Source organism: Medicago sativa, chromosome 6 (genome assembly GCF_051527215.1).
Source record: "Medicago sativa cultivar Bolivia chromosome 6, Bolivia_mono, whole genome shotgun sequence".
Lineage (NCBI taxonomy): Eukaryota > Viridiplantae > Streptophyta > Magnoliopsida > Fabales > Fabaceae > Medicago > Medicago sativa.
In genome coordinates, this window is record NC_140754.1 from 72,626,624 (window position 1) to 72,644,729 (window position 18,106).

An 18,106-nucleotide genomic window follows, 5' to 3' on the forward strand; every position below is an offset into this window, starting at 1 on the left:
ACTTTCGGGTTCTAGTGGGACTGTGTGTGCTGCCTTGAACGGCTTTCTTGATTTCTACAAAGTCGGGCATCTAATCATGGTGGAGGTGAGGCCTATCCTTATCCTTGCCGCAGAGAAAGAACTTGGAATAGTTGCAGTTCTTCAAGATTGTGCGGTGCAAGTTTATGGTGGACTAATTTATATGGCACATTGTTTAATTTGAACCAAAGCATTCGTTTTCAAATGTTTATAATGAATAATGAATACCGATTAATCATGTGATGTGACTTTCGCTACTTTTTAGGACTTCAACAAGGAAAACATGCATAAACCAGGGCATAGAATTTATATACCAATGGATTTGAGTCTACTCCCACCTCTATACCATATCTATGCAGCGAATCCTAGTGATTCTGGGAACGTTAGTGTCATCTAATGGCTTTATCCTTGTTATTATTATGTATATGTATGCTCCATGTCTGTACCTTTTACAATAGTGTTATTACATCACATCTAATATGCATCTTCTGTTTCTTACGAGTATGTTTTTTCGAGATTTATCCAATCCTTTTCTCTAAAATAAGAGGTGTTTTTTGTATCATCTGCTCTAAGGCTAATATACTCTCATAACCTGCTTTAGAGTTTTATTTTGCTCAGTTTGTCTTTCTCTTTTCACAAAATTTAACAAGTTCAAAGTTGCAAAGAATAGAATATAGCAATTCTCAGCATCACGACATATAAATAAAACAACCAGAAACATGAGTGAAGAAGTAACACCTTAGAGTTTGGTTCAACAGTCCCACATTGATGGGCTTAAAAGACCAAGAGCAAGTTTTCCCTATAAAACAATCTTCTATACTTGTGAGCTAAGTAAAATGTTCCAACCCCAATGTCTAACATTGTACTGTCCATTTAATTTTTAATGGTGGTCATTATTAATAATTTTTGGTGCATTGATTCTCGAGCATTGGGAACCAGGGAAAAAAATTAAATTTTCCCTTGTTTTTAATTTCGAAAATCAATCTGCTAAAATAATTGAGTTTCCAATTTTTTTCCTTCTTTTGTTGAATAGATTTGGTTTTAAACTTTATATTATTGAGCTAATACAGAGTACAAACAATTCATAAGTGAATAGAAAATTTCTATACAAAGAATATACTATACATAGACATGCAGGGATACCTATATCAGCCACCTATATACAACTATACTATAATAAATGGTTTTGTTAACGAGTGTTCTTGGGGTACTCTTTAAACATTTTAATTCAAGAAATTATTCATTAAAAAAGTTAACTATTTCAATTTTCAATTCATTAAATACGATAATTTTCATAAATTTTTCCCATTAAAATGTCTTAAAGAGTGCCCTAGAGGCACTCGTTAACACTGTCCTATAAAAAAATATTATTTTTGGGATCAATAAATAAATATAAACTAGAACATTAAAGTTTATAAAGTCCCTTTTGTCCAAATATTATTAGAGTCAATTCAATTATGACCTGTGACGATTTATAATTGTTAAAATGTTTGAGAAATATAAGTATTGATCGCAAGTGTTAAAGAATATTGAGACATGAATTTTAAAGTTTCTTTAAGGGTATTGAATATGGGAGATAGATATGTTAGAAAAACAACGTTTGAGAAATATAAGTATTGATCGCAAGTGTTAAAGAATATTGAGACATGAATTTTAAAGTTTCTTTAAGGGTATTGAATATGGAAGATAGATATGTTAGAAAAACAAAAATTGAGTGAGAAAGAATTGGTTCTAAATTAATTCATATAATTTCTTTTAATGTAGTAAATTTGGATAGTCATCAAGACATAAATATTCTTCCTCTCAATCAAGTTAAAAAATAATTAAAGAAGATTAAAATTAACACCCTCAAAAACTATGACATTTGTATCATAGATTACTTCATATCTAGCTTAGATTCAACACATCTTTTCTCTTTAGTCCAAAAGAGAGAAACCATTCTCTGCCATCATATTACAATAATCTCCACGATTAGACTTCAAAAGATTACTACTGAATTACTACAAACAATTCATAGTTGGATATAAAAACTAAATATTTCTATACAAATATTGAATCCATTAGATAAAGTAAAGATTTTTTCATGTGTTCATATACGCACATGGATACAACTCTATAATAAATAATTGAATAAATATAAAGTAGAAGGTTGAAGCTTTACTAAAGCCCCTTTTATACAGTCAAGATTGCTTATATGTAAGCTAAAAATGGCGGATTAAATTGTAACCCGATGGGTCCAATCCGTTTTGTCATCCATATTTCTAGGTTAATCAAGGTTTATTAGACTTTGAATTCAGCTTTAGGTATGCGACAACGTCAAAACTCTTAGAGAGAATTTCCCCTCATTTGGATCTTACACGGCTCGAGAGATTAGTCCATGCAAACTACGCATGAAAAAGTCCATTGTACCCCCATTATCTACTAATTGAAGCAATAATTCTACGATTTCCTTTTATAATTCTACGATAAACTAAAGCGACTTGTCTTTTTGTCTTTTTATGAAATGAATTACTCTCTATATTTCTTTTATAATATTAGAAATGGACAAAGACAAACCAAATGACCACTACCTCTAAATAATTTTATCGACAAACCTCTAAAAAAGATAATTTTAAAATGACTAAACTATTTGACAACAAAAAAAAAACTTCATGTTGGTAGAATTGAATGAAATTTCAATAATATTGGACTACATTTAAGACATGCAAGTCTTCGCGTAAAATTTGATCTTATCATCCTTTTCCATGTTATAGTTATAATGAGAACATGACACTAATGAGCTTACAATAACTACATACATGGAACAACATACATCATCTCACAACTCACTCAGCTGAAAAAGGATATATGAACGATGTAACACTACCATAAACTACATATGTGTAACTACAATTTGAACCCCGACCCTTATATATTACTCCCTCCGTTTCAAAATGAGTGTCGCTTTAGCCAAAAAATTTTGTTTCAAAATGAATGTCACTTTCAGTTTCCAATGCAATAATAACTTTTTCTTTTCAATTATACCCTCCAATTAATATTCAGCACACTATTTCCAAAGTATTACTTTTAAAACTAACCAATAGTTAATAAGGATAATTTGGTAAAATAACCATCATCTTTCTTTTAATCATTGCATTTCTTAATATGTGTGTAAACACTTAAAACGACACTCATTTTGAAACGGAGGGAGTAATATATATTGTTCTTATCAATTGAGTTAAACTCATAAGGACATTAATTTAAATTGTTAAATCTTCATTCGTATTTACCAATTTGCATAAATATAGACAACCTTAACCAACCTATATTTAAGTCTAATAAACCACTTATACTAAATGCTTATAGCGTCAGCACTTATACTAAATTATTGACCAATCTTTTAATTTGTTTACCATTTTTCAATCATTTGGTGCAGATTCATCACTTTTCTATTTGTGAGGGCACTACCTGTTGTTGCCTTCGAGTGCACCATTTTTCAATCTTGAACATGTATCATGGATTAGATTGAATGGTTGTATTTTGTTTGAATGCGTGAATGCGTTACTTCTCTAACTGCAGTGAATCTCAATCCAAAATTTTATAAAAATCTTTGGGATAAAAATGTTTTTGCAATTGCAATTATACAATGACTAATTTAGTGCTTAAAGATCTAAGTTTTATAGACAAACTACTAAAACAAGATGTTTTATAAACCTTGTAATCTTTAATGTGATGAGACATAAATGTGAAATCAATGTAAAGAGTATACATGTTTAATTAAAGTGCCAAATCACAATATTTAACGATAAAAATCAATAAATATAGTAAATAGAAATAATTATCGAACTTACTGCTGCATCAACATATGCAGGAGATTCGTCATTAGGACTGGAAAGCATTAATATGATACTCAACATTATACTCTCTACCTGCAAGATAACGTATATAATTATTTATTAGTACATATAAGGTTTGTATTGTTAACAGTTTCAAAAAAACGAATACAATGCTTTAGAACTAGGTAAGATGTTTGGAGAATACCAGATAACTTGTGATTTGTTTGTTTCTGGATATGCATTAGATATATGATACTGGTAAGTACATCATGTCTAAAATAACATCTTCATCCTTATGCAGGTCCACTTCATGAATATCAGAAGCATTCACTTTGACAGACTCATTATTTGCAGTGGTAATGGTAATATCAACATCATTAATCATTATCATTTAGTAAGACTTGATGTTCAACTTCATCTTAGATATTTTGTTCTAAATATAACAATTATTCTATGCAACGAAGACATATAAAACAGCTAAAAACATGAGCAGGGATGAAGAACAAGACATAAAATTGTTTGGAAATTAGTGATAGTCCCACATCAAAGATTCTAAAACACCCAAGAGGAAAATTACCTATAAAAACCCATGTATACATGTTGACAAAGTATAAAAGTTTGGACCTGATAATTCATATTGTGTTGTCCACTTAATTTATTTAACGGTTCACTAGTAATAACTTTTGGACAATTGATTTCTGAAAGTTTGAGGATCAAAATTAATGTTATAAATTAATTTTGAATCCTTTCAGTTTCAGCAATCAATATACCAAAATAATCTGAGTCCCTATTTTTTTGTTGGTTAAATAAAAAATATTTCCTCTTCTGAATGGGGGGTAAAGATATTGAAGAACATTTAACAACAAAATGAATCCTTTGAACTCTGCTTTCTATATAACTGCCCACATTACGCGAATAAGAATAAATGACCCTTTGTCTAAATCCTTTATTTAAGAGACTACAATCCAATGAATTTGGTTAATAAACTAAAGAGGTAAGTTGAAAATGAAGTTTGTTAACTAATTAAGTTAAATTTGAAGTATATATATTTCGACGACTCATTTGATTCGTTAGCTCAATTATATATATAATACTTATTTTTTTTTTTAGGAAATATAATACTTAAATTATTTTCTCAAAAAAATTGAATACCTTAACCTTCAATTCTTAAATTAAATATTTAAAAGTACATTAAACTACATCGTTTCTAGGCTTGAGATAGTTTTTATTTTAATTCAATTTTCTGCCTTCTTAAATTAAACATTTTTTACCTTAACCTTTTAATTATTTTCTAAAAAAATTGGATACCCTTACCTTTTAGTTTTTATTCAATAATCTGCAATCTAGCCAAAATACTCTACAGGAGCTATAATCATGTTAATGTTCTCGAAGATTTCTAGCCTGACATAGACTAGTGAACATTGAAATGTGACTTTACTTGGCTAACTTGGCTATGATACAAAGCAATAATTCCTATCATAATTCAATTACGAGCTTTATTTAAGATTGCAACAACTTATAATGCACTTTACTATTGTGAATGAATTTTTAAATATCCAATTGTAGCGTAGTCAATTCACTATACCAAAGTCTACACTTTCAATAATTAGAGGATATAATGAGAATTTTGGGATCATATAGTCAATAACTAACTAGCTATAAGCATTTTTTAAGCCAAAAGTCATACCATAATTCTTTCACAGGCGTTCTTGCTTTGCAATATGTTAAACAACCTATCTACGGATGCTTTATTGTAGTGAAATCAATTGTGATATGAAAAAGCTGAGTTGTTATGAAGAGTTTTATATTAATAAGCACTTATCCCTTATTTGACTTCACCATTTGTAAGTATTTCAATGGGATTGGGTTTTAACTTCAAAAATGTTCTTTCTAACTTTATATGGTCCCAAATTCAGTACAACTTTAGAGACTGCACAATGCAGATTATATGTTCCTAATAGCGAATTTCAGCTTTCAAATGAACAATTTTCGGCTTTAAGATGCGATTGATTCCCCCATAATCTTACTTTAACTACTGCAATGGTTCAACCATGTCTCCTAAACTTATGTTGCATTAAATGCGAAAGTAAACTTACTTCATACAACAGCTAAATTAAACTTATCGCACTAATAAACTCTAAAATTATCACTAGATAGATATTAGTTCATACAACTCAGGAGTCCTTGACAGCTCTGAGTCAGTTGCTTCTGATATCAAAAGAATAAATCACAGTGAACAATATAGCAGTCACTCAATACTTTAACTTGCGGATGCAATGCGACATAGCATGTGATTGCTGCTCCGTACGATGAAAGGAATTAGAGAAGGCATAAAAGTATATAGTCAGGAGCATAAGGCAGGCTTTCTATGAATTTATTTGAAATTATGAGAAAGAAGTACTGCACAAGTCAATCAAAGAACTAATTATTAGTGAACTGACATTAATATGAATTGGTATCAAAAGTGGAATGTTAGAACTTAGAGTCTCAAGTTGGGAGTATTGCATTTAATTTCATAATTGTTGGATTGCATCTTCGAATAGAATGGGAAGACCTAGTAGAGTAATTCTCAATTGAGTATTATTTTCTCGTTTCTTGCACGCTTTGTGTTTCAAACGAGTCTATTAATATTCTTTTGCCATTTAAAAAAGAAAGAAAGAGATAAACAATAGATTCGAAAGAAAGATCAAGACATTACCGAAAAATAGCAATTCCAATGGTCTGTTAAGGATGAATGGTGTGATTGCTTGATTAAAGCGAATCCGATACCATACGCATAAACAACATTACCATAAACTAAAGTGAATTCACTTGCATGTTATAGTTATAATGAGAACATGTCACTGTTAATAGGTGCTGAAAATAAAGTGAATCCACTTGCAAGTAACTGCTGTTATACGCATAAACAACATTACCATAAACTAAAGTGAATCCACTTGCAAGTAACTGCTGTTAGGGTTCTTATCCTCTATTGTATGTACATGATAGTTTACTATACACCTAGATATTAGTATATATATCGGTTGTAAACACTCTTTTCATTAATAACAATTCATTTCTATTCATTTTGCTTGTTTCCTAATAAGAGCAGCTGAATTGGAAAAGTCATTGTTCAACCTAAGCTAAGCTAAGCAAAGCAGCCATCGCTCTGGAATTGATGTCAACTAGTGGATGCATTTGTTTTTATCATCCAATTGCATGTTGTTATAATGAGAACATGTCACTATAAGGCGCTAAAAATAACTACGTATACATGTAACCACATATCTCATGATTTGTTAAGATGTATCTATGATATCTATATTTGGTTTGTTAATTAATGCAATAGTTCATATTACTTACTTTATAAAGTAAAATGAATTACTCATTTTAGAGTAGCAGGATCCAATGGATAAATGCTTGCTAATAATAGTCTTCTTTTATGTTTCATCATGAGTGAAACATAAAGAAAAAAGAGAAGGGGCACAAAAACTAGTCCCACCTCGAATGAAAGAAAGTCTATGACAACGGTTATATACGTCAGCGTATCTATACAGTTTGAGGTTGAGAATGAGGTTCTTTGAGTGGAGAAAATGATGACTCCGAGGTCTTCGAATTTTCACCTCCATTTTCCCATCTAGGTTTATTATTTTTCCCATCTAGGTTTATTATTTTATTTATGATTAAGTTGTACTTTAACCTTTAATTATTCTCTTTCATATTAAGTTTCCACTCATTCTTCAAGTCCTCAAATCAACTCCTTTTTGCCCTCCAATCTTGTATTATTTTATTTAAGATTAATTTTTTTCTTTTAACCCCCAACATTTCATCAATTAAAATGAAAAAAATGAAAAACTAATAAAAAAGAATTTAAAAATACAAGCACCTGACATTGAAGATTGAGAGAACCCTTGATTATTCTCTTTCACAATAGGTTTTCCACTCATTCTTCCACTCTCATTCAATCCCTCTCCCTTCTATCTTTCCACTCGATTTAGATTGATAGAACCAAAAAATTAACAATTTAAAACTATCCATGAATGATTTTTTTACTATAGTGAAATCAATTGAAATATGAACAAGCAGAGTTGTTATGAAGAATCTGTTGGAACAAAATGTGTTTAACAATGAACCTTAAAGAGTTTTGATGATAACAAGGTATTAAAAATTGTAAATTGGACTAGCTAATATTTGTTCAAGTGTACAGGACCATAATTATAAAGTTACATCATCATTGGTTCTGAATGAGCAAATAAAGAGCTATGGAAACAACAAAAATTTGAAGCTTGGACGCTCCTGAAGGCAACTTGCTACTGAAGAGAAAAAGCGCTCCTGAAGTCAAGCTGCTCCTGAAGAAATAGCGCTCCTGAAGTAGGCTGATCCTGAAGAATAGTGCTTCTGAAGACAAGAGGTCCAGAAGCCACATCATCAGAAGCTGCGTCATCAGAAGCCACATCATCAGAAGCTGCGTCATCAGAAGCTGCATCATCAGAAGTTGCATCATCAGAAGCCATTTCACCAGAAGCTGAATATCAACTGGATTTGCAAAGAATCAAGAATTGAAGAATTATCAATGCAAAAGCTGTCTATTGGATTCGAAAACACAAACAAAGGATTAGTGGAGTTTGCAACGGTCATTTCAAAGGTGTTTGAAGGCGTGTGTTTGCAATTTGGACGAAAGCGTTGACATTGTACTTTGTACGAATTGTACAACCACGTTCTCCACTACTCTGTTTTGTGTCCGCGCTACAGGACAAGAAAACAGCTCCAGAATACGGTTTCGCCTGCATAGATGTTCCTTTGGATAAGGAATGGATTTCAAATTTGTTCTTCATAGGACAACAACCAAATCAGGCAAAAGATCATTGGTGAAAGATCAAGCTTCAACAACGACTCTTTGGTGTGCTGGCAATTTCACAACGTCTCTTTCACACCTCTATATAAAGGAGTGAAGACCTAGAGATTTGGTAATGCAAGAACGCTGAACGAAAGACTCACAAGATTTTCACAAGTACCAAACCTCTGCTGAAATTGTTCTGCATTCACTTAGAATTTCTGTGTCTCAAAGTCATATCTTAGAAATTCTTAAGTCCATTGAGTCTGTATCTGATTTGTATTGTGAGCACCTCTGATTGTATATCAAGTGTTCAACCTTAAACAATTTTCTGTGTAATTTTGTTTAGTTAGGAAGTCTCTTGCAGTTGTGCTTGAGCAGGAAGTCTCTTGATTGTGTTCTTGAGCAAAGGAAGTCTCTTGCTTGTGTGCTTGAGCATTGGAAGTCTCTTGCTTGTGTGCTTGAGCATTTGTAATCAGATATTACTCATAGTGAAATCTCCTTGGAAGTGCAAGGGGGACTGGACTACTTCCGGATTGTGGAAGGAACCAGTATAATTGCTTTGTGTCGTTCTTCTTCTCTCTCTCTGTTTTATTCCGCTGCATTTAGATTCTGATTATCACTTCAGAAGCTGTCTCGCTTAGCTTCTGATCAGTGTGTTCAGTTTTTAGGAGAAACGAAGAATTTTTCTAAAACACAATTCAACCCCCCTTCTTGTGTTTTTCTCACCTTCAATTGGTATCTAGAGCCTTGGTCTGTTGTGTATCACTTAAACGTGCAACAGTCAAAGATCTGAGAAAAACATGACTACTCCTCCTCCTGATGGTGATACTAGCTATAAAAATGTCTCACATGATTATAGTGATAGTAAGAAAACCAGTGTTGGAAAAGTTCCAAAGTTCAATGGAGATGCTGAAGAGTTCTCTTGGTGGAAGACCAATTTTTACAGTTACATCATGAGCCTAGATGAAGAATTGTGGGATATTCTGGAAGACGGCGTTGGTGGTTTAGTCCTTGATGAAGAAGGAGCTGCTGTGGATAGAAAGAAACATACTCCAGAACTGAGGAAACTCTACAAGAAGCATCATATTATCAGAGGAGCTCTTGTCACGGCCATACCCAAAGCAGAATACATGAAGATGAGTGACAAATCCACTGCTAAAGCTATGTTTGCTTCTCTCTGTTCAAATTATGAAGGGAGCAAGAAGGTCAAAGAAGCAAAGGCTCTCCTGCTTGTACATCAGTATGAGTTATTCAAGATGAAGGATGATGAAACTATTGAGGAGATGTACTCAAGGTTTCAAACTTTAGTTTCTGGGCTACAGATTCTAAAGAAGAGCTATGTTGCTTCTGATCATGTAAGCAAGATACTCAGAAGCTTACCTGCTAGATGGAGACCAAAGGTGACTGCCATTGAGGAAGCTAAAGATTTAAACACTTTAAGTGTCGAAGATCTTGTTAGTTCTCTCAAAGTTCATGAGTTAAGTCTTAATGAACATGAGTCTACTAAGAAGAGTAAATCAATAGCTCTTCCATCCAAAGGCAAGTCATCAAAAGCTCTCAAAGTGGTTGAATCTGAAGAGGAAGAACAGTCAAGTTCAGATTCTGAACCAGATGCTGCTGAAATGGCCATGCTCTCAAACAGACTTCAATATCTGGCCAAGAAGAACAGAAAGTTTCTCTCCAGAAGGGGTAACTCCAGAAGCTCAAAGAAAGAAGATCAGAAGGGATGCTTCAACTGTAAGAAGCCTGGACACTTCATTGCTGAATGCCCTGATCTTCAAAGAGAAAAGTCAAAGGACAAGCAAAGAGGTCTACATTCAAACCAAGCAAACTCAAGAAGCAGATTAAGCAGAGTTTAATGGCAACCTGGGATGATTTGGGTAGTGAATCTGGATCTGATAAAGAGGAAGCTGATGAAGATGCAAAGGTAGCTGTTGGGTTGGTAGCAACAGCAACTTCAGAAGCTGGATCAGATTCAGACTCAGAAGATGAAAACGAGGTATATTCCAAAATTCCCAGAGATGAACTTGTTGAGTCACTTAAAGAACTTCTTACACATTTTGAAGTAAGAACCAATGAGTTGAAGGATTTAAAAGAAAAATATGCTGATTTGGTACAACAGCAAAAATCAACTCTATTGGATCTGAAAGCTTCTGAACAAGGACTTAGGGGCTTTGATTTCATGTGTAAAACATATGAAGATCAGCTCAGGTTCTTATGTCAGAAGCTACAAGAAAAGTGTAATGAAAAACCTTTAAGTAATCATGAAATTGCTCTTGAAGATTTCATTATATCTGGCATTGACAGAAGCAGAGTAGCTTCTATGATTTATAGCATTTACAAGAACAATGGCAGAGGAATTGGTTTTCCAGAAGTGAAACTTGATAAAACCAATCTAAAGTCTTGTTGTGAATGCATTAAGGAAGGTCTGAAAACATTCTTTGTACCAGAAGGGGCTGAATTGGAAACTGTTGTTCAATCAGAACCTGAAGCTTCTAGTTCTAAGGCTAAGATTACTTCAAAGCCAAAGAACTCTAAGTCAAAGGCTATGATCAAATCTGATTCCAAGACTTCAAAGGTTAGGATCCTGAAAAGATCAGAACCTATTCCTCAGAGTCTGGTGAAACCAAAATCAGGGGTTCTGAAGTCTAAGTTTCAGAAGAAGACAGTTACTGCTTCTGAAGTACCAAAACCTAAGGTGATGGTTAATCAGAAGCAACCCAACTCACAGCACAAGGTACAAGAAGTGAAGAGTAAAGCCTTAAGTACTAACCTTCCAGGACCCATAGAACAATGGGTACCTAAATCTAAAAATGTCAATGATGCAGGTATGTCTAAGAGCAGTGCCAAAGCAAAGATCATGGTACCTAGACAGTGGTTGCTCAAGACACATGACAGGAGACAAGTCCATGTTCCTCAGCCTAACAATGAAAGAGGGAGGAAATGTGAAATTTGGAGGCAACCAGTCAGGCAAGATCATAGGTACAGGAACTATTGGTAATTCCTCTACCTCAATTAATAATGTATGGTTGGTAGATGGTCTTGAACATAACCTTTTGAGCATTAGTCAATTTTGTGATAATGGTTATGATGTGCTTTTTGAAAAACCCAACTGTACAGTAATCAACAAGGAAGACAAATCCATTGTGTTCAAGGGAAAGAGAGTTGACAATGTCTATAAAATCAATTTTTCTGAACTGGCTGATCAGAAGGTGATTTGCCTACTATCAGTGAATGATAAGAAATGGATGTGGCACAGAAGGTTGGGACATGCTAACTGGAGGTTAATCTCTAAGCTTAGTAAGTTACAACTTGTGAAAGGGCTACCAGACATTGACTATCATTCAGATGCACTCTGTGGTGCATGTCAGAGAGGGAAAATTGTGAAATCATCTTTTAAAACCAAAGACATTGTTTCAACCTCAAGACCTTTGGAATTACTCCATATTGATTTATTTGGACCAGTGAGTACTGCATCCTTATATGGAAGTAGATATGGATTAGTCATTGTTGATGATTACAGCAGATGGACTTGGGTGAAATTCATAAAGAGTAAAGATGTTGCGTGTGATGTATTCAGTAGCTTCTGCACTCAAATTCAATCTGAAAAAGAATCAAAAATTTTGAAAATCAGAAGTGATCATGGTGGAGAATTTGAAAATGAGCCATTTGAAGCTTTTTGTGAAAAACATGGAATTTTCCATGAATTCTCTTCTCCTAGAACACCACAACAAAATGGGGTTGTAGAGAGAAAGAATAGAACTTTACAAGAAATGGCCAGAACCATGATTCATGAAAACAATTTACCAAAACATTTTTGGGCAGAAGCAGTGAATACAGCATGCTATGTTCAAAACAGGATCTATATTAGACCTATTTTGGAGAAAACAGCATATGAACTCTTTAAAGGAAGAAAACCCAATATCTCTTACTTTCATCAATTTGGATGTACATGTTACATTCTGAACAACAAGCTCTACCTAAAGAAATTTGATGCCAAGGCCCAAAGAGGAATCTTTTTGGGTTACTCTGAAAGGTCAAAGGCATACAGAGTGTATAATTCAGAAACACTCTGTGTTGAAGAATCTATGCACGTTAAATTTGATGACAAGGAGCTTGAAGATAAAACTTCAAAGCAAGGTGAAAGTTCTGCAGAGATACAGGTTCCTGAAGCTACTCCAGAACCTGATCAGATAGCTGAGTCTGAAGATAGTCCAGAAGCTGAACCCACATCAGAAGCGCAAGATGAAGCTGCTTCTGATGAAGCACAAGATGACTCACATCAAGAAGATCCTCCCAGAAACACATTCAAACACAAGTCTTCACATCCTGAAGAGCTAATCATTGGAAACAAAGATAGTCCAAGAAGAACAAGATCACATTTCAGACAAGAAGAGTCAATGATTGGACTAATCTCAATGATTGAACCTACAACAGTTGATGAAGCACTTTCAGATGATGGATGGATCCTAGCTATGCAAGAAGAGTTGAATCAATTTCAAAGAAATGATGTGTGGGATCTGGTACCCAAACCTCAGCACAAGAACATTATTGGAACAAAATGGGTATTCAGAAACAAGCTGAACGAGCAAGGTGAAGTAACAAGAAACAAAGCCAGACTTGTTGCACAAGGGTATAGTCAACAAGAAGGCATTGATTACACTGAAACGTTTGCTCCAGTTGCAAGATTGGAAGCAATCAGGTTACTTCTTTCCTATGCAGTTAATCATGGCATAATATTATATCAGATGGATGTCAAGAGTGCATTTCTCAATGGTGTCATAGAAGAAGAAGTGTATGTTAAGCAACCTCCTGGATTTGAGGATATTAAATATCCTGACCATGTTTTTAAATTGAAGAAATCACTATATGGCTTGAAACAAGCTCCCAGAGCTTGGTATGATAGACTAAGTAATTTCTTAATCAAAAATAACTTTAAGAGAGGACAGGTTGACACTACACTCTTCAGAAGGACCCTTGGGAAAGATATTCTTGTTGTGCAAATATATGTTGATGATATAATATTTGGTTCTACTAATGCATCTCTTTGCAAGGAATTTTCTGAGTTAATGCAGGATGAATTTGAAATGAGCATGATGGGAGAGCTGAAGTTCTTCCTGGGCATTCAAATCAATCAATGCAAAGATGGAGTCTATGTTCATCAATCAAAGTACACAAAGGAGCTTCTGAAGAAGTTCAAACTTGAAGATTGTAAAGTGATGAACACTCCAATGCACCCTACGTGCACCTTAAGCAAAGAAGATGAAGGAGCTAAAGTAGATCAGAAGCTGTATAGAGGTATGATTGGTTCTTTGTTATACCTCACTGCATCTAGGCCAGATATTTTATTCAGTGTATGCTTGTGTGCAAGATTCCAATCAGATCCTAGAGAATCTCATATGACTGCTGTCAAGAGAATCTTCAGGTATTTGAAAGGAACGACCAATCTTGGACTCCTCTATAGGAAATCCTTAGATTATAAGCTAATTGGATTCTGTGATGCTGATTATGCTGGTGATAGGATTGAAAGAAAGTCAACCAGTGGCAATTGTCAATTTCTGGGTGATAATCTTATATCCTGGGCTAGCAAAAGACAAACAACTATTGCTATGTCTATAGCAGAAGCAGAATACATTTCAGCTGCAAGTTGTTGTACACAACTACTTTGGATGAAACATCAGTTGGAAGATTATCAGATAACTGCTAACAGTATTCCCATTTATTGTGATAATACTGCCGCTATTTGTTTGTCTAAAAATCCAATTTTGCATTCAAGAGCGAAGCACATTGAAATCAAACACCATTTTATCAGAGATTATGTTCAAAAAGGAATTTTAGATATACAATTCATTGATACTGAAAATCAATGGGCTGATATATTTACTAAGCCTTTAACTGTTGAAAGATTTGATTTTATAAAGAAAAATTTGAACATGCACTTTGTATCTGATTAAATGCTTGCTTGCTCCTGAATAGGATTTTAGGTTCTGAAGTTAGTTCAGAAGCGGTAGTCCATCAGAAGCTCTTTATTGAGGTTCTGAGGAAAACTCGCTTCTGATGATGACGTCAGCATCTGAAGTCCAGAAGCTGGATTTGTTGCTTCTGAATAGTTGAATTAGTGGAAACGTTGGAAGTTACCTTTTAAAAAGTAACTTCTGGCCCACTAACTTGGTAGTTACTCTGTGAACTTCTTACGTGGCCTGTATGTGTTGGTGTATAACTAAAAGGGCAATGATGATTTAATAGCTTTGAAAGTACTTTTCACGCGCCCCCAATTTTGTCATTAATGTTATGTTTGTTTGTCTCTTTTGAATTGCAATCGTTTTACTTCTAACACTTTGTCAATTCACACACTACTCACTCACAACAAACACATTTGCTCTCAAACCTCTTGCGAAGTAAGCGCATTCTCTCAACCTTAGAACCCTAAAATCTTCATCTTCTTCAAATCTTCGTAAATCATCAAATGGCATCATCAAGCTCAAAAGTTTCAGAATCTACTTCACGGATGGTCCCTGAATTTGACTACAAAGGAAGAAGCATGAAATTGGAAGAATGGGAACTACAGGTTCAAATAGAAAATCCGGTGGATTTTGAATCACTCGCTTTCCATGAGTGTTGGATCAGAAGCTACTATGAAGAGCAGGAACTTATTCATTACTTCAAGATGTTGAATGGACCAACATACGAAGCATTGGTAAGACACTTCTGGGTAAGGGCTAAGGTTTATGACAAAGCTGCGTCCATAACTGAAGAAAGTCAAATGGTGTTGATTTATCCCGAACTGGAAGGGAAGACCAGAGAAGAAATGGGACTTGAGCCATTTACAGGTATTGAAATCAGGTCAAGTATTTGTGGTATTCCAGTGAGAATTGCGGAATGGCAGATAGAAGCTGTACTCTGTAGAGAGGCCTCTGGAAAATACTCTGGAATTGATCTCTCAAATACAACTGAAGAACGCCTCTGGAAGGAAAAAGTAAACTTGGCACTGTACAACTCAACGCAAGCAGGAAAGTATGCTGATCTAAGCATGGATAAGAAGCTGCTTCTGAAGATTCAGAATGAGGACTTACTTCCATGTGGTGGTAGTGAGAAACCCAATTTGGCACAAAAAGTCTTTATTCAACACTTCATTAAGAAGGAGAAAGTAAACGTGCCAAAATATATGTTCAAATACTTGATAGAGTGTCTGAAACAGAGTCAGCTGCAGAATAGAACCTGGGTACCTTATGGAAGACTCTTGTCAGAAATATTCTATCAAGGAGGAGTCTTGGACAAGCTAAGCAGTGCTGTAGCCTTCACAGATGAGCTGCTTGATACTAAAACTGGAAAGTTCATTAATGCACAAACCCTCAAGAATATGAAGTTGATCCCTGCTGTCACCAAGCTTCATACAGATTTGAGTGAATCACTTGTTAAGTCTGATCTTATGAAGGACTTTCCACCCATCTGCAAGAAGGATCCCATTGAAGTGCAGATGTACTATATCAAAGAACATTTTGAGGCAACCAATGAGAGAATCAGATTGGAAGATATTCCAGAGGAAATGTATGGTGGTGCTCTGCCACGAGCCAGAGGCAGAAAGTCTAAAAGGAAGATGACTGCAGAACAATATCTAGAGGTTGAACAATCTGTTAAAAAGGCAAAAGTTGCTACTGACAAGCTCAAAATTGGTAGTTCATCAGTACCTTCTTTTAAAGAAGCCATTGAAGACATGGATTCCAGGATGATCATGGATGTTGGCATTACTCTTGATCAACCTGCAATACCAAAGAAGAAAAGGAAGCAAGCAGTAAGGAGGACCAAGAACTTCCCTCATGTTCCTAAGAAGACTGAAGCTGCTACTATTGTGTCAGAAGCTATTGGAAAAGCTATGGAGATTGCTGCTGAGCTACAAGAGTCTGTAGTTTCAGAAGCCAAGCAACTGTTGCTGATGACCAGTGAGTCTGTTAAAGAGAATTCTGATCCTGAATCAGAGAAGGTAATTAATATATCATCAGATTCCGCATCCACACCATTATCAGATTCTGATGATTCTGATGATGATATACCCTTAACCCAACTCTTTCAAAAACCAGTAAAAAGCAAGCCAACATCAACCAAAACCAACAAAAAGCCTTCTCAGTCAACTACTTATGAGCCAGTTGGTCACATAATTAATGAGAAGTTGGCTGAAATGGCTGTGCAGAGAGAAAAAGTCATTGAGACTATCTTTCGCCTTAACCCTCAACCCCTTAACATTCAACCTCTCAACATGATTCCTCCAGAAAATGTTGAATCTACTTCAGAAAAGGCCTCTGAAACAACTCCAGAAGCAACTGCTTCTGAAAATGTTGTTTCAGAAAACCCTCATCAACAAACACCTGAACCACAAAAACCCACAACACCCCCACAATCACCAATAGCCATCATTGACCCCCAACTCAACAATCAAACAACAACTTCACTACGACAACCACCAACTGAAACTGAATTTCAACCTTTACCTGAACACTCCCCAGAACCAACTCCCATGGATGTTGACATCTCTCTAGTCAATGTTCAAGCCTCAACCTCCACCACACACATTGTTTCTGACCAGCCTTCATCTTCAAACACACAAACACACCTTACCTTTCCAATTCCTAACCCCATTCAAGATTTAGAAATCAGTGATTCTGATCTTGAAACCCTTGATCATCCACCCACAAACATCCTGGAATCTGGATATATCAATACTGAGCTTCTCACAATTCTGAGTCAGATGCATAATCTGGTGGATCAACGAAGGACAATTGATCTCACAAGTGCATATGAAGACTCCTGGGCATCACTTCAGAACCGGGCAGCTGAGCTTATTGAAGAGATCAAGGCTAAATGCATCAGAGTCAAGCAAGCTTCAGTCAGAAGGCTAATGGAAAATCTGAATCAGAGTCTTAGAGTAAGAAGCTCTACACTGCTCCTGGCAAACCAGCCTTTCTTCTTTGAAACGGATTACTTGACCAGAGAAGCCAGGTTGTGTAAGCTTCTGAAGAAACAGATGGCACAGCAGCAGCAAGAAGCTAAGGAAAGGGAACAAGCTCTTCTCCAGAGGCAACAACAGCTTGAAGAACTGTTGCAGAAGAAAATTGAAGAAATGGAGGAGATGAAGAAACAACAACAAACCAACCCTTAGTTGCACACCCTTGTGTTTTTCTTTTTGTTTGTTGTTTGTTTTAAATTCCTAGTCCTTGCTTCTGAAACCATCGTGTTTTATTTCTCTATGCTTCTGAATGCTTACTGGTTCTGACTGTTTAGCTGCTTCTGACAATTGATATACATGTTCATATATTTTGCTCTGACTTATTTAGTTCACTTTCTTTTATACTCTCTCCTGTTTGAGTTTTTCTCATATCTTTTTGTCTTTTATGCTTAAATTTTTTTTGATAATGACAAAAGGGGGAGTATATGTGACAAGTATTTAAAGGCTCTGAGCCCC